At 38.7% G+C, this 16,802-nt stretch overlaps 1 protein-coding gene across 3 annotated transcripts in view; it reads right to left on the bottom strand.

Annotated features, from left to right (window-relative positions):
* The window catches only part of RAB27B (RAB27B, member RAS oncogene family), a 159,418-nt gene that overhangs the window by 62,271 nt on the left and 80,345 nt on the right, over positions 1 to 16,802 (bottom strand). Inside the window, exons 1-2 of one of the 3 annotated variants that reach the window (XM_075268775.1) lie at positions 8,369 to 8,379; positions 6,321 to 6,410 (exon numbers count right to left, since the gene is read on the bottom strand). The exons of 1 other annotated variant lie outside the window; for it this stretch is intronic. The gene's annotated coding sequence lies outside the window, so the exon portion shown is untranslated. Of the gene's footprint in view, positions 1 to 6,320; positions 6,411 to 8,368; positions 8,380 to 16,802 lie in introns of those variants that run through there. One more of the 3 variants, XM_075268766.1, reaches the window with a different exon arrangement.

Raw genomic sequence — 16,802 nt, forward strand, 5'->3', positions numbered from 1 at the left:
TTGCAGTATTAATTATGCATCATACGGACCTATTATTTATGCACCAAACGGCCCTATCATTTGTGCACCAAATTGCAGTATTACTTATGCACCATACGACCCTATTATTTACACACTATATTGCAGTATTATTTATACGCCATACAGACCTATTACTTTTGCACCATATAGCAATGTTATTTATGCACCATACGGCCCTATCATTTGTGCATCATATCACAGTATTATTTATTCACCGTATGACAGTATTATTTGTGGACCATATGGCCCTATTATTCATGCACCATAGGGCAGTATTATTTATGCACCATAACACAGTATTATTTATGCACCATATCACAGTATTATTTATGCACCATACCGCTCTACTATTTATTCACCATATGACAGTATTATTTGTGGACCATATCGCCCTATTATTCATGCACCATACAGCAGTATTATTTATGCACTATTATTTTTACTCACATTCTTGCCCTTGGCTCTCCAATGTACTGAATAAATTACAAGATAACATGTACTATAAAGTACATGCCACACATGGGAACAACCAAGTTGTGGGCCTTTCGAGAAATTGCTCCGCTTACGTCTATCCATGATATTTTCACAAAGATCAAACTAGAAGATGATTTGTGACAACTCCACAATGACATTAAGGTTCCTCAGGGACACAGCACAACATCTACTGTTAGCCATACAGATCGGCATTGTACTTGTAGCCCGCCCTATGCCCGTTTCCTCACTATACTCACGCACACGACTCCCCGAGCTGTATGTAATTCATAGTCTAGGTTTGCAGCCCGTATGAATCAGCTTACCGTAGGCTAGATTCCTCCCACGTATCTCACAGATTTTGGATAGGAGCCATGTTTTGCCTTGTCGTATTGTTCACAGCTGTGTACCGCAGTTACGGATCCCATATGTCCTTGTTTTCCTAGCACCGGTTTAGTTACAGCAATTGTAAATCTTTAGAAATAATTTAATATTTGACACCACCTGGGACATTTCCTGTCCGAGGAGACAATTGTATTGATTCCAGCTATGGTCACAGCAACCACAAAACTTATGTAATGGGTTTCCACTTGTGGTATTGCTGAGTGTATACACAACATCATGGCGGGAGGATTGCTGGAGCACATCGCTAAACACAACCTGGATCCGCAGCAGATTAACCCCTAGATGCCTCGGTTCGTGAATAGAATTCTAGAATGGAAGTAAGGACTGACACATCACTAGGAGTGAGGTTTGGGAACTATATATAACAGAGCTCTACATCAATCTGGGAAAGCTGGATTGCAACCTTTGTACACAATAATTGTAGCTATATTGAGTACTTAAAGGGGTTGCCTAAAAGGCTATTTTTGAAACTGAAATACAAGTATATTGAGAGTCAGTGGACCCCAATTCTAGAATCCAGAGGTAGGACCAGTAGCGTAACAAGGAATGGCGGGCCCTGTGGTGAACTTTTGCCATGGCCCCCCGTCCCCTGACCAATGCCAGGGACATCTACCAACAGACACCCTCCCCCCCCCCCCACTCTATTATGCCCCATAGTGGACCCTGAACATACTATTATGCCCCATAGTGCCCCCTGCACATACTATTATGCCCCATAGTGGCCCATACGCACATTATTATGCCCCATATTAGCCCCTGCATACAGTATTATGCCCCATAGTGGCCCCTACACACAGTATTATGCCCCATAGTGGCCCCTGCACACAGTATTATGCCCCATAGTGGCCCCTGCACGCAGTATTATGCCCCATAGTGGCCCCTGCACGCAGTATTATGCCCCATAGTGGCCCCTGCACACAGTATTATGCCCCATAGTGGCCCCTGCACACAGTATTATGCCCCATAGTGGCCCCTGCACACAGTATTATGCCCCATAGTGGCCCCTACACACAGTATTATGCCCCATAGTGGCCCCTGCACACAGTATTATGCCCCATAGTGGCCCCTGCACGCAGTATTATGCCCCATAGTGGCCCCTGCACACAGTATTATGCCCCATAGTGGCCCCTGCACACAGTATTATGCCCCATAGTGGCCCCTGCACACAGTATTATGCCCCATAGTGGCCCCTGCACGCAGTATTATGCCCCATAGTGGCCCCTGCACACAGTATTATGCCCCATAGTGTCCCTGCACACAGTATTATGCCCCATAGTGTCCCTGCACACAGTATTATGCCCCATAGTGGCCCCTGCACACAGTATTATGTCCCATAGTGGCCCCTGCACACAGTATTATGCCCCATAGAGGCCCCTACACATACTATTATGGTCCATGGTGGCCCCTGAACATACTATTATGCCCCATAGTGGCCCCTGCTCACAGTATTATGCCCCATATTTTGCCCCTGGGTAGGACCTGCATCTATCTGGAATCTATGCCATATCCTGTGGATACAGCCATAAGTGCAGGGCTGTAAGGTTGTAGTCAAAGTCATGGAGTCCAGTTTGAAAATAAAATGAATAATTATATATTACATTGTACAATTATCAATATTATATAATGAATTAATTAATTGATTAAGTATATAGTTTGTTGCATATTTACTTTCAAACAAAGTCAATTGCTATTTTGGGGGGGGAATTAGAGGAACTTTACTGTATCTGTCTGACCATGGCCATACATGAAGGAGTCAGAGTCAAGACGTGTTAAAAGAAGAGATGGAGTTGGTGGTTTGGTCTGTACAAATGCAGTGATCAGGTGTAATCTGTGAAGCAACAAGGCAGTAAGCATACAATTCTCCTACAGCGCCACCACAGGAGAAAAGCAGCATTACACAGTTCCTATACATATAACACATAGACATGTCAGATGCTCCACAATGAGAGACGGTCTTTGAAGTTGCCCACAGTCCTGAGAATTCCTAATAGGGTATCTGTAATGGGCCAGTAATCCAGCACACATGTATTAGATCTTCGGGCACGTCAAGTGCCTTATTATCTTCCATCTAGATTCAGTATTCCCGTACATCACAATTAATTACCAATCCCTGACCAAAAGGCTATGATAAAAAAAAACACGCTCTATTGTTCCATCGCATGTCCTCTGCTGACCCCTCTGTATATACCTGCTCAGATTCCATTACAAGCTGGAGTTTCAATTGCAAACCTATTATTGAGCGCACCTTCATATTACGCCACTTATATGCCCCATAGCTCACACACAACCCGGTCTGCAATTGACTTCTATTCCCTATGGACATTGCAGTAAATGGGGTGTGATATGTAAAGCTGGGCATAGACAGGCATATAATATCCAATAACAATGGGCCTGGTAGATGTGGGAAATGGGCTAGAATTTGGTCCGATCCTTCATAAGATAAGTGGTGCCAGCTGTGCTTTGTACACATTACTCTGCCCCATCACACTACTGTAGTGTTCACATTTGGCTGATCTGAACCTGTATGGCCTCACACTAAGTTCTACCTCCGTAGGTTTCTCCAGTGCTGCTGAAGATATGAGGACACAGAGGGAAATAATATAGAAGTAATTCCCTACAGTAGATGCAGTTTTAGAAAACTCCTCTTAGTTTGCTTATCCATACTAGCTGTGAGTGCTGTGTGCAAAGAGTCCGGTGTATTTCTGTAAGATGGAGCCTCATAATGCTTCCCCTGCCTCCTACTAATAAGAGCTGGCAAGTAGAAACCCATCAATCACAGGCAGGAGACAGGCTACAAAATCTCTCATAGAATACACTGGAAACTCTGCATACAGCACTCACAGTTAGCAGAGATAATCAGTGTAAGTGAGGCGAATTTTACTTATATATGTCAATAATAACAACTCTAGTAACAACTCTGGTATTGTACTATAACTAAGATTCAGATATTTATATGCCTGCGTATGACTAAATACATAGACAGTCAATAGGTATAGGGAAGACAGACTTGGGTCTTTCAACGGATCACTGACTGTTTACTCATATCATATGTGAGCCTCAGGGGTGTAGCCATCAGGAGGAGGGGTAAGCCATCATACCCAGGGCCCCGCTGACTGATAAGGTCCCACCGCCACATAACAAGATACCAGTTCATGGTAGGTGGGGGCCCTGTTACAGATGTTGCGATGGGGCCCTGGAGCTACAAGTTACACCACATTAGAGCTCAACATGCAAATTATGTTTGATCAAATTCTACAAAAATTGTCAAAAGTGCAGACAAGATATGAAAGCTTTGCTCTTATCTCCTGCTGTAGAATCTCCCTGGAGCTTTACTGTTAAGAAAAATGTAGACATCTAGCCCGAGAAGTTCTAAGATGCAAATTCACCCGCTGAAGTTATTCCAAACGTCCGCGTCTTAAGATTTTCCTGCTTGGCTGGACAGACTTCATAGTGCTCGATAAAAGGTCCCATGTGAAATAATTCACTTTTCTGCTTATTGTTCTACACTCGCAGGATACATGAAAGCTCCGCAGATACCTCGAGGTCTTCACACACTACAGAGCAAGGACAATTAGAGATGTCTGGGTACGTGGCGATAATTAATTACATTTCTGCTGCGCGGCTTCAGATACCGGAGCAGCCGCCGCCGCAACGCTGGAGACGGAGAAATGAGGGATATAGTGCTTCATACCAAAGGAACGTTCACATTATTCAGAAGGAACCAGGCATGTCACGAGACTATACTGTAACTATATCCATCGTAGAAGATCTGACTTCGTATGGATTCCTAATACTATTTGATCATATTCATATATTGTACAGTAACCAATCCTGTTTGTTCTAAACATTTTGGTTTTGGACAAACCTGTGATTTTTCGGTTTTGACCCACATGAGTTGTTATTATAGTTTGGCATCTCTTCAGGCCGCAATGTAGAATAATCATCTCATCATACTCGCTGCGGTGTTTGGTTTTTCCCAGCATCTTCCAGCCTCCTGGGAATCAGAAGTGGTCCTGCGGTCTGGGATTGGGCCTCAGCAGTCACGTCAGGACACTGTCAACCAGGGCCAATGATGTCTCCGCGATGGCTGGTAGGGGATGGAGATGCTGGGAAAGGTGACCCAACACTGTAGCAGTGCCATAGAGACGTGAGGAGAGTAGGAGATCTTTTTTCATCAAACCAATGATCTCCATCATTGGTCATAATATATGGTCACGACAGGCCTGAGTCCTGCTTCTCCCCCCCCCATATAGAGAAAGCCTGTGAGTCCTGCTTCTCTCCCCCCCTCCCATATAGAGAAAGCCTGTGAGTCCTGCTTCTCTCCCCCCCTCCCATATAGAGAAAGCCTGTGAGTCTTGCTCCCCCCACTCATAGAGAAAGCCTGTGAGTCCTGCTCCCCCCACTCATAGAGAAAGCCTGTGAGTCCTGCCCCCCCACTCATAGAGAAAGCCTGTGAGTCCTGCTCCCCCCACTCATAGAGAAAGCCTGTGAGTCCTGCCCCCCCACTCATAGAGAAAGCCTGTGAGTCCTGCTCCCCCCACTCATAGAGAAAGCCTGTGAGTCCTGCTCCCCCCACTCAGAGAAAGCCTGTGAGTCCTGCTCCCCCCCCCACTCATAGAAAAAGCCTGTGAGTCCTGCTCCCCCCACTCATAGAGAAAGCCTGTGAGTCTTGCTCCCCCCACTCATAGAGAAAGCCTGTGAGTCCTGCTCCCCCCACTCATAGAGAAAGCCTGTGAGTCCTGCTCCCCCCACTCATAGAGAAAGCCTGTGAGTCCTGCTCCCCCCACTCATAGAGAAAGCCTGTGAGTCCTGCTCCCCCAACTCATAGAGAAAGCCTGTGAGTCCTGCTCCCCCCACTCATAGAGAAAACCTGTGAGTCCTGCTCCCCCTCATATAGAAAGCCTGTGAGTCCTGCTCCCCTCACCACTCATAGAGAAAGCCTTTCAGTCCCCCTCCCCCCCACTCATAGAGAATGGCGAGTTTCTAACATAGAAAGCCTGTGAGTCATTTTCCTACGGGTTTCTTCCCTTACGTTTGCTTAAACTTGGATGAAAAAATTCAGTAAGTAATTGCAACCTGCTAACAAAAGCCATGACGGGAAGTAATTCTGATCCCAACCTCTGGATACCGTATTACAGACACATACAACATATCACCATGGCAGAATAATGCAAAATCCTGAAGGTCTGATCATCTCTCCTCACACATCTCAGGATATGCTGAGCCAAGAGGAAAGATATGGAAGGAGACGTGTGTACTTACTGGCCTCTCTATGGCACTGGGGACCTTTGGGCCTCCTCTAGGTCCAGGTTCTGGGTCACCACTACCAGTGCACCCCATATATCGCTTCTGTATTACCCCAATCACTGGCAATGTCATGTCTATCTTGATATAACTGGAAATTTTGATAAAGATCCTCTCACCTTTATAACGTCTGAGTATGTCTACTGCCAACTCTTCCTCATCCCTCAGAAAACTTCCCGTCTGCTGTTGTGTCTTCTCGGTCACGGAACCTAAAACACAATTAAACATATAATGGTGAACATTAAAAAAAAAAATGCTTCTTTCTCCACTTCCCTTTCCTGCTATACTGACTTTCACTCTGAAATCTTTCCTGAATCTGCTGAACAGTCCACTCACAGAGGGATACGATGACAGCTGCCCATAGACAGAGGCCTGCGGAAGCCACAAGGATGCCCAGCGATATTTTGTATGTTACAGAAGAGACCATACTAGTGTTTCATGGGTATCGAACCTCGAAGTTTTGGGTTTGGGTCCTATGTAATGAGATCCCATGACCGACGTTGTCTTTCGAACCCCTAAACCTATAAAGACGGCCTCACCATATAAACCCCCGGAACGAATCTGTTACCCTCTAATTCTAGAGTAGAAATGAATCAAATTAGAAAATTTATGCAAGTCCAGAAGTGTAAAAGACTGAAAATTACCAGATTTTTTCCAGTAAAATGGATTTCTATGTAAAAATGTACGTGAATGTTTTTGCAGCGCATATGGTATACGGGAGAGGTGCGGAGAGGAGAGCAGATGGGTGGGTCAGTGATACAAGTGAGAAGAAATGTGTTACAGAATGCACGCATACAATTGTATTAAAAAAAACACTGTGAGAATTAGCGACTCCGTAGAATCTGCGCTGCAAATGATCAAATAGAAGACACTTGTGGTTCATATTAAAGGGGAACGCAACAATTTATAATATGCCAGTTAAAGGGGAGCTATCGGTAAGACCATCAGGTCCTAACCATGGACCACATGACACAGTGACAGGTCCTACTACCTTAATATATACTTAATACACACCTGTCCATAGGTTATATCTGGTACTTTAATGAAGCTGAGCTGCAATACCACACACAACCCAAGGACAGATGTGGCGCTATCTGCTTCGCTTTTCTAGTCCTGGAGACGCTATTAAAGAATTCTTGGGATAGGTCATCAATTTTATAGCAGTGCAGATCATGTGATGTCACGTTCATTGGTCACAAGTGAATGAGGCTGAGGTGCAATACCAGGCACAGCCACAATACAAGGTATGGCGCTGTGCTTGGTGATAGCTTACAAAACAAAAATGCTTTCTTCTCCACTTTTCAAGCTGAATTACATGTAATACAGAGCGGGAGGAGTCTGCAAAAATACACACACACATCTATAAAACTAAGCTCTGCTACACTTAAAGGGGTTTTCCATTCTGAATAATTGATGACCTGTCCTCACGATCTAAGATCAGAGGTGGTCTGACAGCTGGATTCCCTGCTGATCCGATGTTCGGTAAGGTTGCAGGGTTTAGCTGAGTGCTGCAGTCTTTTCACTGCCTACTAAGCACAGCGCCACACTTTGTATGCTGGAGGTGCTTGGTATTACAGCTCAGCTCCTTTCTCTTGGTCCTGTTCTAGATCCTGATCCCTTGGCCAGAAGGGACAGTGGTTCTGTCTCTCGCCCTGGAGGATTTGTCCAGTCCTGCATTACATGGACACTCAATTGATTGGATTGCACACTGTGTAATGCTTTGTTTCCCCTGTGGGGGTGCTGTAGGGAAATTGAACTCTTACTGTAAGGTTTACCTATAGGTCAAAGATTAGTCTTGTTTTCCTCTAGTATGAAGATAGAAAAAAACAATGGCTTATACCTGGAACCAGGTCAGATCTAAAATTGTTCATGGACTCCAGCCTATATACAGAGCAGGAGCCCATATAGAATAACCGCTATAGGACACTGCTTGTCTTAAGAATGGAGGGGAGGGGGGGTATCGAGAACAAGTGAAAACCGGGATAAAGAAATACAAAAAGGAGTCGGAAATGTGTAAAGAATGATTGTAGAACAAAACCAACCCCTAAGAGATGGGAAGAACAGAGATGAAAACATTATAATACCGCACTGAGCGCAACGGGGGAAAGTATGACCCTCTATATTACTACATGTCTTGCTGAGTTGACCGCACGCCTCATTAGAATACCTGAATTCACATGTCCAGACTGCAGCATGATTATAATGAGAATACATACAGGAGCTGCCAGTGGCAGCCGCAAGATACACAGCCCAGACTCTGAAGGTATATAACAAAAGATGGCTAGAAATAGTCCGCTATATATAGTGTAATATGCAGAGATGAAAACACTGAAACCGAGAGGGAAATCCTACAAACCTGGAACTCTGACCTGTTAGACGGTTCACAGAATTGGAGCAAAACTGTAAATGTCAATACATAAAGTAGTTATATTCTTATACAGTCCTATGAAAAAGTTTGGGCACCCCTATTAATCTTAATCATTTTTAGTTCTAAATATTTTGGTATTTGCAACAGCCATTTCAGTTTGATATATCTAATAACTGATGGACACAGTAATATTTCAGGATTGAAATGAGGTTTATTGTACTAACAGAAAATGCGCAATATGCATTAAACCAAAATTTGACCGGTGCAAAAGTATGGGCACCTCAACAGAAAAGTGACATTAATATTTAGTAGATCCTCCTTTTGCAAAGATAACAGCCTCTAGTTGCTTCCTGTAGCTTTTAATCAGTTCCTGGATCCTGGATGAAGGTATTTTGGACAAACAATTCAAGTTCAGTTAAGTTAGATGGTCGCCGAGCATGGACAGCCCGCTTCAAATCATCCCACAGATGTTCAATGATATTCAGGTCTGGGGACTGGGATGGCCATTCCAGAACATTGTAATTGTTCCTCTGCATGAATGCCTGAGGATTTGGAGCGGTGTTTTGGATCATTGTCTTGCTGAAATATCCATCCCCGGCGTAACTTCAACTTCGTTACTGATTCTTGAACACTATTCTCAAGAATCTGCTGATACTGAGTGGAATCCATGCGACTCTCAACTTTAACAAGATTCCGGATGCCGGCATTGGCCACACAGCCCCAAAGCATGATGGAACCTCCACCAAATTTTACAGTGGGTAGCAAGTGTTTTTCTTGGAATGCTGTTTCTTTTTGGACGCCATGCATAACGCCTTTTTTTATAACCAAACAACTCAATCTTTGTTTCCAAAATGAAGCTGGCTTGTCCAAATGTGCTTTTTCATACCTCAGGCAACTCTATTTGTGGCGTACGTGCAGAAACGGCTTCTTTCTCATCACTCCCCATACAGCTTCTCCTTGTGCAAAGTGCGCTGTATAGTTGACCGATGCACAGTGACACCATCTGCAGCAAGATGATGCTGCAGCTCTTTGGAGGTGTCTGTGGATTGTCCTTGACTGTTCTCACCATTCTTCTTCTCTGCCTTTCTGATATTTTTCTTGGCCTGCCACTTTTGGGCTTAACAAGAACTGTCCCTGTGGTCTTCCATTTCCTTACTATGTTCCTCACAGTGGAAACTGACAGGTTAAATCTCTGAGACAACGTTTTGTATCCTTCCCCTGAACAACTATGTTGAAAAATCTTTGTTTTCAGATCATTTGAGAGCGGGCTGTCCATGCTCGGCGACCATCAAACTTAACTGAACTTGAATTGTTTTGTAGAAAGAAATGGTCCAAAATACCTTTATCCAGGATCCAGGAACTGATTAAAAGCTACAGGAAGCGACTAGAGGCTGTTATCTTTGCAAAAAGAAGATGTACTAAATATTAATGTCAATTTTCTGTTGAGGTGCCCATATTTTTGCACCGGTCAAATTTTGGTTTAATGCATATTGCGCATTTTCTGTTAGTACAATAAACCTCATTTCAATCCTGAAATATTACTGTGTCCATCAGTTATTAGATATATCAAACTGAAATGGCTGCTGCAAACACCAAAATATTTAGAACTAAAAATGATTAAGATTAATAGGGGTGCCCAAACTTTTTCATAGGACTGTACATAGGAGCAGTATTATAGTAGTTATATTCTTGTACATAGGAGCAGTATTATAGTATATTCTTGTACATAGGGGCAGTATTATAGTAGTTATATTCTTGTACATAGGGCAGTATTATAGTAGTTATATTCATGTACATAGGAGCAGTATTATAGTAGTTATATTCTTGTACATAGGAGTAGTATTATAGTAGTTATATTCTTGTACATAGGAGCAGTATTATAGTAGTTATATTCTTATAAATAGGAGCAGTATTATAGTAGTTATATTCTTGTACATACGAGGCAGTATTATAGTAGTTATATTCTTGTACATAGGGGCAGTATTATAGTAGTTATATTCTTGTACATAGGAGGTAGTATTATAGTAGTTATAGTCTTGTACATAGGAGGTAGTATTATACTAGTTATATTCTTGTACATAGGAGGTAATTTTTATTAGTAAAAACAAAGCAAAAATACATTACATTCCAGCAGAATTAATACCTAATAATAATATAACATAAATCAGACATGTCCGTCAGATAACACAAATGATAATCACTTTAACTTAAGAGTCCATTGCTGGCAGGAAAAAGAGGGGAAAAAATAAATCCATAAATAAATGAACAGACTTATTTGCAGTGTTATGAGAATATAGGAGGTAGTATTATAGTAGTTATATTCTTGTACATAGGAGCAGTATTATAGTAGTTATATTCTTGTACATAGGAGGTAGTATTATAGTAGTTATATTCTTGTACATAGGAGCAGTATTATAGTAGTTATATTCTTGTACATAGGAGCAGTATTATAGTAGTTATATTCTTGTACATAGGAGCAGTATTATAGTAGTTATATTCTTGTACATAGGAGCAGTATTATAGTAGTTATATTCTTGTACATAGGAGGTAGTATTATAGTAGTTATATTCTTGTACATAGGAGCAGTATTATAGTAGTTATATTCTTGTACATAGGAGGTAGTATTATAGTAGTTATATTCTTGTACATAGGAGCAGTATTATAGTAGTTATATTCTTGTACATAGGAGCAGTATTATAGTAGTTATATTCTTGCACATAGGAGCAGTATTATAGTAGTTATATTCTTGTACATAGGAGCAGTATTATAGTAGTTATATTCTTGTACATAGGAGCAGTATTATAGTAGTTATATTCTTGTACATAGGAGGTAGTATTATAGTAGTTATATTCTTGTACATAGGAGCAGTATTATAGTAGTTATATTCTTGTACATAGGAGCAGTATTATAGTAGTTATATTCCTGTACATAGGAGCAATATTATAGCAGTTATATTCTGTTATATAGAGGGCAGTATTATAGTAGTTATATTCTTGTACATAGGAGGTAGTATTATAGTAGTTATATTCTTGTACATAGGAGCAGTATTATAGTAGTTATATTCTTGTACATAGGAGCAGTATTATAGTAGTTATATTCTTGTACATAGGAGCAGTATTATAGTAGTTATATTCTTGTACATAGGAGCAGTATTATAGTAGTTATATTCTTGTACATAGGAGGTAGTATTATAGTAGTTATATTCTTGTACATAGGAGCAGTATTATAGTAGTTATATTCTTGTACATAGGAGGTAGTATTATAGTAGTTATATTCTTGTACATAGGAGCAGTATTATAGTAGTTATATTCTTGTACATAGGAGCAGTATTATAGTAGTTATATTCTTGCACATAGGAGCAGTATTATAGTAGTTATATTCTTGTACATAGGAGCAGTATTATAGTAGTTATATTCTTGTACATAGGAGCAGTATTATAGTAGTTATATTCTTGTACATAGGAGCAGCATTATAGTAGTTATATTCTTGTACATAGGAGCAGTATTATAGTAGTTATATTCTTGTACATAGGAGCAGTATTATAGTAGTTATATTCCTGTACATAGGAGCAATATTATAGCAGTTATATTCTGTTATATAGAGGGCAGTATTATAGTAGTTATATTCTTGTACATAGGAGGTAGTATTATAGTAGTTATATTCTTGTACATAGGAGCAGTATTATAGTAGTTATATTCTTGTACATAGGAGCAGTATTATAGTAGTTATATTCTTGTACATAGGAGCAGTATTATAGTAGTTATATTCTTGTACATAGGAGTAGTATTATAGTAGTTATATTCTTGTACATAGGAGTAGTATTATAGTAGTTATATTCTTGTACATAGGGGCAGTATTATAGTTATATTCTTGTACATAGGAGCAGTATTATAGTAGTTATATTCTTGTACATAGGAGCAGTATTATACTAGTTGTATTCCTGTACATAGGAGCAATATTATAGCAGTTATATTCTGTTATATAGAGGGCAGTATTATAGTAGTAATATTAAGCTGTTTTTCTAATCTCATAACTCAATTAACCCTTTAATTAATAACAAAATGGACGAGGTAAAAAACCAGAGGCTCCCTATGACATTTTGTACAGTTTATTGAGGGTAAGGAGAGGGTTATGGGTTCTCCTCCACCACCACCAGCTTCGTAAATACTTTCCATATCCATCTTGGCTGTGATTTTCTATTTCGCATCACTGGGAGTAATAGAGAAATGTATTATCTTGTAAAGAGGTGGCTGTGGATCAATAAACCCCCATTAACTTACAGTCACTGTCCACCTACACCAAAAATTAACACACAAATCTTTCCCTCTTTATTGCTCATAATGGTATTCTGCCTCTATTAAATATGGACGGGCATAGAATATAAGCCATATGAGGAAAATAAAACAATTTACAATCTTGGGATCAATTCATCTCCGGCCGTTGTATGGAGAAGCAAAAGCAGTATTTAAGATACAAGTCAGGTCTTAAAGGGATTCTACCACCACCAAAATCTCTCAACCTTTAAACCTTACGCAAATGAGTTGGTTGGTGCACTTAGGGCGTGGCCATATTTGCCATATATAACACAGGACACTGGCAGTAAGTGTTCAAATTCAGTTCAGCGCCACCACAGGGGAAATGGTGAATTACACAATATACATTCAAATGAAAGTGTTGTCTGTGTAACACAGGACAGGAGGAGTCCTCCAAAGCAAGAGACACTCTTTGTCACCACTCGCCACTCGAGCCAAGAGAAGAGGATCCTGAACCTCTCGAATTATGGGAATATATTCTGGGCAACTGCTTTAATATCATGTTTAGCCATCAATATACTGAATAGTCATCTGTATGGACTGATGGGGACATCCTTTTAGTACTGGGTTTAGAGGAGGTGTAGTACTTGGATTATCAAGGACTAATGGGCTGAGATGCCCAGAAGTGAAACCTAAAGCTTTGACTTTCCAGAAGAGTCCACTTCTAACCACTCCAACGTCGTCACTCGCAGAATTACTTCTTGACCTATTTCATAAGGAAATTCTTCAAAAGATGAAGTAAGAAGATCACAAGGACCACATAAATGCCAGACTTAGAAGCCAAAATCAATGCTAATAAAGAACGTCACTCAACGCTGAGGTCCTCTTACTGTGGTCAAAGCAAAAGCATTTCTGGAACGTGAGAGAAGGAAGATCCTGCCAGATATTTTATCAATAAGCAATTAATGAAGACTCTTACGATGAGTTACAGATCTGCAACCGCGGCTGGTCAGTCATCTTTCTGCTGAAAAAGATTCTGAAACTGCCAAGAAGTCAGACATGTTCTACTTCTAGAAGATTTCAATCAATTTTAAAGTTTCTTCATCTCCTACCAAGTAGATTTATAGTGAGAACATTGAAAATGTCTTCTTGTTTTCAGTGATCTTCAAAACGACTATATTGTACAACTAGAATTTATACAAGTATAACATTAAGCTACTTAATCTATACTACTAAAACACTATGTACAAGAATATAACTAGTATAATCCTGCTCCTACATACAAGAATATAACTACTATAATACTACGCCTATGTACAAGAATATAACTAGTATAATACTGCACCTATGTACAAGAATATAACTACTATAATACTGCTCCTATGTACAAGAATATAACTACTATAATACTGCTCCTATGTACGAGAATATAACTACTATAATACTGCTCCTATGTACGAGAATATAACTACTATAATACTGCTCCTATGTACAAGAATATAACTACTATAATACTACTCCTATGTACAAGAATATAACTACTATAATACTGCTCCTATGTACAAGAATATAACTACTATAATACTGCTCCTATGTACAAGAATATAACTACTATAATACTGCTCCTATGTACAAGAATATAACTACTATAATACTGCTCCTATGTACAAGAATATAACTACTATAATACTGCTCCTATGTACAAGAATATAACTACTATAATACTGCTCCTATATACAAGAATATAACTACTATAATACTGCTCCTATGTACAAGAATATAACTACTATAATACTACTCCTATGTACAAGAATATAACTAATATAATACTGCTCCTATGTACAAGAATATAACTACTATAATACTGCTCCTATGTACAAGAATATAACTACTATAATACTGCTCCTATGTACAAGAATATAACTACTATAATACTACCTCCTATGTACAAGAATAAAACTACTATAATACTACTCCTATGTACAAGAATATAACTACTATAATACTACTCCTATGTACCAGAATATAACTACTATAATACTGCTCCTATATACAAGAATATAACTACTATAACACTGCACCTATGTACCAGAATATAACTACTATAATACTGCTCCTATATACAAGAATATAACTACTATAATACTACTCCTATATACAAGAATATAACAACTATAATACTACTCCTATGTACCAGAATATAACTACTATAATACTACCTCCTATGTACAAGAATATAACTACTATAATACTGCTCCTATGTACAAGAATATAACTACTATAATACTGCTCCTATGTACAAGAATATAACTACTATAATACTACTCCTATGTACAAGAATATAACTACTATAATACTACTCCTATGTACAAGAATATAACTACTATAATGCTGCTCCTATGTACAAGAATATAACTACTATAATTCTACTCCTATGTACAAGAATATAACTACTATAATACTGCTCCTATGTACAAGAATATAACTACTATAATACTGCTCCTATGTACAAGAATATAACTACTATAATACTACCTCCTATGTACAAGAATATAACTACTATAATACTGCTCCTATGTACAAGAATATAACTACTATAATACTGCTCCTATGTACAAGAATATAACTACTATAATACTGCTCCTATGTACAAGAATATAACTACTATAATACTACCTCCTATGTACAAGAATATAACTACTATAATACTGCTCCTATGTACAAGAATATAACTACTATAATACTGCTCCTATGTACAAGAATATAACTACTATAATACTGCTCCTATGTACAAGAATATAACTACTATAATACTACTCCTATGTACAAGAATATAACTACTATAATACTGCTCCTATGTACAAGAATATAACTACTATAATACTACTCCTATGTACCAGAATATAACTACTATAATACTGCTCCTATATACAAGAATATAACTACTATAATACTACTCCTATATACAAGAATATAACTACTATAATACTACTCCTATATACAAGAATATAACAACTATAATACTACTCCTATGTACCAGAATATAACTACTATAATACTACTCCTATGTACAAGAATATAACTACTATAATACTGCCCCCTATGTACAAGAATACAACTACTATAATACTGCTCCTATGTACAAGAATATAACTACTATAATACTACCCCTATGTACAAGAATATAACTACTATAATACTACCTCCTATATACAAGAATATAACTACTATAATACTGCTCCTATGTACAGGAATATAACTACTATAATACTAGTCCCATGTGCAAGAATATAACTACTATAATACTGCTACTATGTACAAGAATATAACTACTATAATACTACTCCTATGTACAAGAATATAACTACTATAATACTGCTCCTATGTACAAGAATATAACTACTATAATACTACTCCTATGTACAAGAATATAACTACTATAATACTGCTCCTATGTACAAGAATATAACTACTATAATACTGCTCCTATGTACAAGAATATAACTACTATAATACTACTCCTATGTACAAGAATATAACTACTATAATACTACTCCTATGTACAAGAATATAACTACTATAATACTGCTCCTATGTACAAGAATATAACTACTATAATACTACTCCTATGTACAAGAATATAACTACTATAATACTACTCCTATGTACAAGAATATAACTACTATAATACTACTCCTATGTACAAGAATATAACTACTATAATACTACTCCTATGTACAAGAATATAACTACTATAATACTACTCCTATGTACAAGAATATAACTACTATAATACTGCTCCTATGTACAAGAATATAACTACTATAATACTACTCCTATGTACAAGAATATAACTACTATAATACTACTCCTATGTACAAGAATATAACTACTATAATACTACTCCTATGTACAAGAATATAACTACTATAATACTACCTCCTATATACAAGAATATAACTACTATAATACTGCTCCTA

This window comes from Leptodactylus fuscus, chromosome 1 (assembly GCF_031893055.1).
Source record: "Leptodactylus fuscus isolate aLepFus1 chromosome 1, aLepFus1.hap2, whole genome shotgun sequence".
Classification (NCBI taxonomy): Eukaryota; Metazoa; Chordata; class Amphibia; order Anura; family Leptodactylidae; genus Leptodactylus; species Leptodactylus fuscus.